The 5,267-nt window shown below is 42.3% G+C and overlaps 1 long non-coding RNA gene across 1 annotated transcript; it reads right to left on the reverse strand.

The window, feature by feature from the left end:
* Window positions 1–1,302: 1,302 nt before the first annotated feature.
* Window positions 1,303–5,035, reverse strand: LOC310886878. Its single transcript, XR_014575534.1, has 3 exons — window positions 4,826–5,035; window positions 4,637–4,737; window positions 1,303–4,453 (listed from the first exon to the last, which is right to left on the reverse strand). It is a non-coding gene; the product is annotated as an uncharacterized lncRNA (long non-coding RNA).
* Between the last annotated feature and the right edge of the window lie 232 nt (window positions 5,036–5,267).

Genomic DNA, 5,267 nt, shown 5'->3' on the forward strand with positions numbered 1-5,267 from the left:
CATAACCATTTGATTTCTCCCCTTAGGAAAAAAAAATGAGTCGTGTTTTTTTCTCACATGAAAGAATTTAAACATTTTACTTTCATCTGTTCTTGTTGTGCCTTAACAAGGCTAGCCGATCATTCGGTATCTTGGCTCTGATTTTGGGGGGTATTTTTTATTCCTCTAAGAGATTCAGAGGGTGGTAAAAAGCCTCATTGAAATTCAGTAGTTAGTATGTCTCCTTCTCTTGACCAGGAATGCAAGGGTATCCTTTTCTGTGAATGTCATTTTCTCTCTGGGCTCTTGTGCTTTAATTTCTTAGATGTGAAAACAGGAACAGAAGATGAATTAGGTATTGAAATGAGAGGACATGAATACGACTCTGTTCTCCTACAGAACTTTTTCTTTTGAAGAGAATAAACTTTTATAATTAAGCAAAGCAGAATAAAGGGCTTTATAAATCAATTGTAATGAACCAAATGTTTTCATCCTTCTAGAACTTTATTCAGGAGAAAAAACTTCATTTAAAGAAAATCTGAAGCTTAAGTGCACTAAGTTCTTGCATATTTTCTCTTCTCCCACCTACTGTCTCAGCAATCTGGCTTTACTTCTCAAGTTATTCATCTGGGTTCTGTGGTTTAGGTGGATAAATATTCTATCCACCAAATAAAATGTTTATGCCTAACACAGGAGTGCTTAATAAGTTAGTGATGCACAAGTATTAAACTTAGAAAGGCAATGTTTGGTACCTGGATGAAGGCGTCCTAGGTGAGAGGAGCTTGTCTACCTCTGCTTTCAAATGCACAAGAATTAGTTCGAAAGAAATTAAATATGTCCACTTGATGAGGGAGGGAACTCATACATTGCTAAGATTTGTTTTCTTGGCTATATATATATATATATATATATTATTTTTTTTAAAGGTATATTTGCATTCTGCCTTTCCCAGTTTCACGGGGGGTCTGTCTCATCCAAGCTCCACCAGTGTATTGCCTTTCACCACCTGCCCGACGATGGCTGAGCTGTTGTGAGGTTGAAAGCCCCGGTGCTAAAACACTGTGGGCAGTGTGTGAGAAGGACACGTGCCTCCCTCAGTACCGCCCGCCTCTCCTCCTCTCTGTCCCTGGCCTCCCTAACACTGCTGTGCAGATGTGAAGACTTCACCTTGCTTTAAGGGTTGGCTTCAGGATTTTTAAAGGATTGCTTCATGTCTAAATAATCCTTCATGTCCCTGAATCATGCTGAATCCTCACAGGAGATGATTGTCTTGCCAGTTGCAGCAGAGATCTCTTTGTGAAGGAGTTGGGCTATTCTCGGGGGTACCCCAAGGATGTGGAACTCAGCCCAGAACGACCGCAAATGTCGCTGCTTTCCAGCACATAAAAGTGATGCCTTTGCCCTCCCATCCTCCAGGACCAACAGGGGCTTGCATTTTTTATTCCAAGGACTGGGCTGGGACCTTACAGACCCTCATCAGTTCTCTGTGTCTCTTCTTTGGAAGGTGCTTGCATCTAGGACAAAGACCTGAGGAGATGATGGGAAAAGGCACCATCACCGCTTCGCTCGGCCGCAAGTCCCTTGGACGCCTCTGAGCATGCCAGATGCCTGGGTGCCAAGAGCTCTGCTACTCATCCCAAGTCCTTGTCCTGCTCATCCGAAGGCTTCCTGTGACGTCTTCCTTGGTAGTCAGAGCAGGGAGTATTCACAGCAATGCTGCTCAGTAAACACTCATTTCATGGAAAAAAACAGAGGCTTTTTCTTTTGTTGGAAATTTTTCATGAATTATTTTTGTTTAGGAAAACATGATATCATTCTGATGGTAAGAAAACAAACCAGCAGGCCAGCTTTCTGTTACTCCTAAAATATCACCTCCTATTTTTCATTTAGGAATATAAAAGAAGAAAGTGGAGAAATGAAATAACCAAGACCAAACCTTATGTCTGCTTCTTAGCTTTTGCTTCTTTTTCTGCCTTTGGCCAATGCTTTTAAAAAAACAAAAGTGAGAAAGAGAGTGTGAAAAGAGTATTTTTTTCCCCTTGCAATTTGAAAATGTAAAAGTCAAAAAAGGGTGGATTGCTTTTTATTGTAAAGTTATTTTTTTGGAGGAGAAAATTTCTTTTAAATCAAACCCCTATTTTTCGGTGAAGACATTCGAACCAGTTTGGCTCACCACATTTCATGGTTCTGCCTCCTCAGACCACAAATTATAGATGTCATAACAAATGTCAAAAATACAGCAGGACATAATAAATTATATATGCACAGACAAAAGTGCACTTGGTCATATGTACACACATATCCACGCATGTATATACATATGTATATATGTATATATAAAGTCATCTGTCTATGTATAAATGCATGCTTGTATGTGCACAGATGTGAAGTAGACCTGAACTAGACTTGCAAGCCAAGGAAGTGCCTGAGAGGTCCTGCTTCAGGAGGCTCTCCTTTGTCTATTAGGAAGATCCCTTTCCGTACAATATTTATCTGTGCTCTCCTCTGTTTTTACTGGTTTTGTCAAATTCTCTGATTGAAATAGTCTATCCAGCAGCACATGCTGACGCTGTGTTTCAACCAGCTGCTGGGTGCGTGTACAGACTATATGAGGAAAGCCTGAAAGCTTTGCTTGTGTTGCAAGCGAGCGGCAATACCACCTAGACATCACACCTGGGGTGCGATAAAAAAATTCATTCCTTAGAAGAGAGCCTTTCAAATTGGAGTGGGAACACTTCACACCTGCCAGTGCATTTCATTAGGCCACGTGGTGACCATATGAAGAAGGGAGTATAGGTGATATCCAAGTTCCTCCCCTTACACTTCCTCCACAGGGCAGCCAAGGCACATCCTGTGCCCTTCTCATCTTCCAGGCCGGCTCCCAAGGCCTGGGTGGACCAAGGCAGCTCAAGGCACGTGCATTGCAGAGCATGATGTAGAAATCTTTGGCTGAACACCAAGTGACCTGGTGTGTCCTCCCAGCATGACTCTAGGCAAACGGGTCTCTTGGCAGGGCTTTTTCCCTCTGGTACAACTTTGAGCTGATGTGTTTACACTGCCTCCAATTTCACTGCCACCTCTGTGGCAGTTAGTCCCGGGATGTCTGCTCTGCATGGCACTGTGTCTGCAAGCCTCCCCTCTGCTCTGAAGCCACTGTTTAAGCTGGGCCCAGTTATAATGCCAATTATGACAGTTATAATCCCAAACCACTGGTGAAAAGCAAGCTCTGAAGACAGCTTCTGAACCTTGTTTTATCACTGTAGGGATGTCTTGGTCCTAAGGTAATGGCTTCCTACTTAGGTTTCAAAGAGAGACATCAAGAATGAAGAGGTGACTTGAGATGCTGTCACTTTCTGCCCTCTTCCAGTCTTCCGTGCTACTCCAAACTTTGCAGCAGTTCCTCTGCACAACAACAGGGCCGTGACTGCAGACCTGCTTCCCACACTGCCATCAAACACAAGTCCTGCAAATAATGACAGATCAAGGGTGCCTGCCCCCCACCCAGAAGCTTTTACTCCTAGATCCTTCCTCAGTGCCCAGCAAAAGGAGAGGTGGTCTTCACAGCATGATTTGAAGAACGTTTGGGCTCCGACAGCCCAAAGGGAAGTGGAGGGATGAACATGTACTTAAAATGAATGGCCTGCATGCACAGCTGGGTTTTCAGCACTGTTACGATCCAGAATATTCCTGTGCCAAAAAAAAAAAAAAAAAAAAAAAAAGCTCCTTTGGTCCTTGGTTAATGATTCTGCTTCACGTTTATTTAAGCCTTGTAGTTTGTTTTGCAACCCTCCATTGACAGATGTGCTCACAGCATTTAGGGTGTAAGCCCAGTACTTTTTATCCCTGTTAAATATCAAAGAGGGACGTGAAATGCAATCTGTTTTTAAAAGACATTCGTTGAAGTCTATTTTTGTTGCTGCTAAAAATATGTATTTATTGTGTGTCTAGGAAAGAACTTCTTGATCTGGCTGAGCAGCTGCTCTAAGCCATCTGTAAATGTGTTCTCAGCCTCAGGTACAAAGCAGTGGCCCAGGGACTCTGGTTTGCCCCTCCAGAAGTCATCTGAGCAGTTTGGCAAGTCTGCAGTAGAGCTATGGCATTTTCCCTCCCAGTGAACTACTTTAGCTACTCAAAAGGAGTTCCTGCTGCAAGACAGATGCTTCAGTTCCGAATGTGCCCTCCTATGTGTAAGGTGGGTGCAAACCCGCTGGAATAAATCGGGCTGGCCTTGGAGCAGCAAGGAAGGTTCGCAGCGGTCTGAGGACAGGAACAGCCATGTGGAGGAGGATGTTCAGGGCTTCAGGAAAGAAAGAAAAGAATACTTACCATGCAAAGTCATCCCCCGTAGAAATGCAGACAGGCAGAGCTTCCAGGTGTGTTGTTGTGGGGATGACATCCTCCACGAAGCAACTGAGAAGGTCTCTCCCCAACACATAAGATGTGGTACAGGCTATGAGCTGTGCTGGGTGGGACTCTAGGAAAAAGAAACTGACTATTTCACCTTTCTGACTCTCATTCTTGGGAGCTGGTGTCGATCCCTGTGTTTTGTCTGTCCCTCACATTTCACAGAGCAGGTGCATCTGCACAAGGGCTTAGGGACACAACAACATGCAGGCATCTCCAGCACCATTATGTTTGGAGAGGGACTCATACAGACCTCTTCTGCCATGACATACAGCTCCTTCACAGTTTTCCTTGTTTTCCTACTACACTTCAGGAGCACCCAGAGATCCATCCCAGGGAGGTACTGGGCAGGTCCTGTGAAAGTATTTTTCATTTCCTGCCCTCAATATATCAAAAAAACAGCATAGTCACGTACTGGCAAAGAGACCACGTTAGTACCTACCCAAAATCATCCATGACATAGTCATCTTGTTTGGTCAGTAGAAGGGGTTCTCATTTGATCTGAAGATACTGTATTAATATAAGTGGCTGACAGACCTTTTTATTTATTTTATTTTATTTTATTTTATTTTATTTTATTTTATTTTATTTTATTTTATTTTATTTTATTTTATTTTATTTTATTTTATTTTATTTTTTTTTTATTTTATTTTATTTTATTTTATTTTATTTTATTTTATTTTATTTTATTTTATTTTATTTTATTATTTTTGTGTGTAGTTAAATAATCAGGTTGTGGAGTCTCACCACTGTAGCAGAGCTATTTATAGCCCTTTGCAGTGAGAATGAGTTTGGTAGTTTGACATAAGTGCTGGGTCACACTTGGGATTTGTTCCTTTCATCACACCTGGCTTGATGGATTTGCAAAGTCAGCTGTGATGGGT

Source organism: Anser anser (genome assembly GCF_964211835.1).
Source record: "Anser anser genome assembly, chromosome: 1".
NCBI lineage: Eukaryota > Metazoa > Chordata > Aves > Anseriformes > Anatidae > Anser > Anser anser.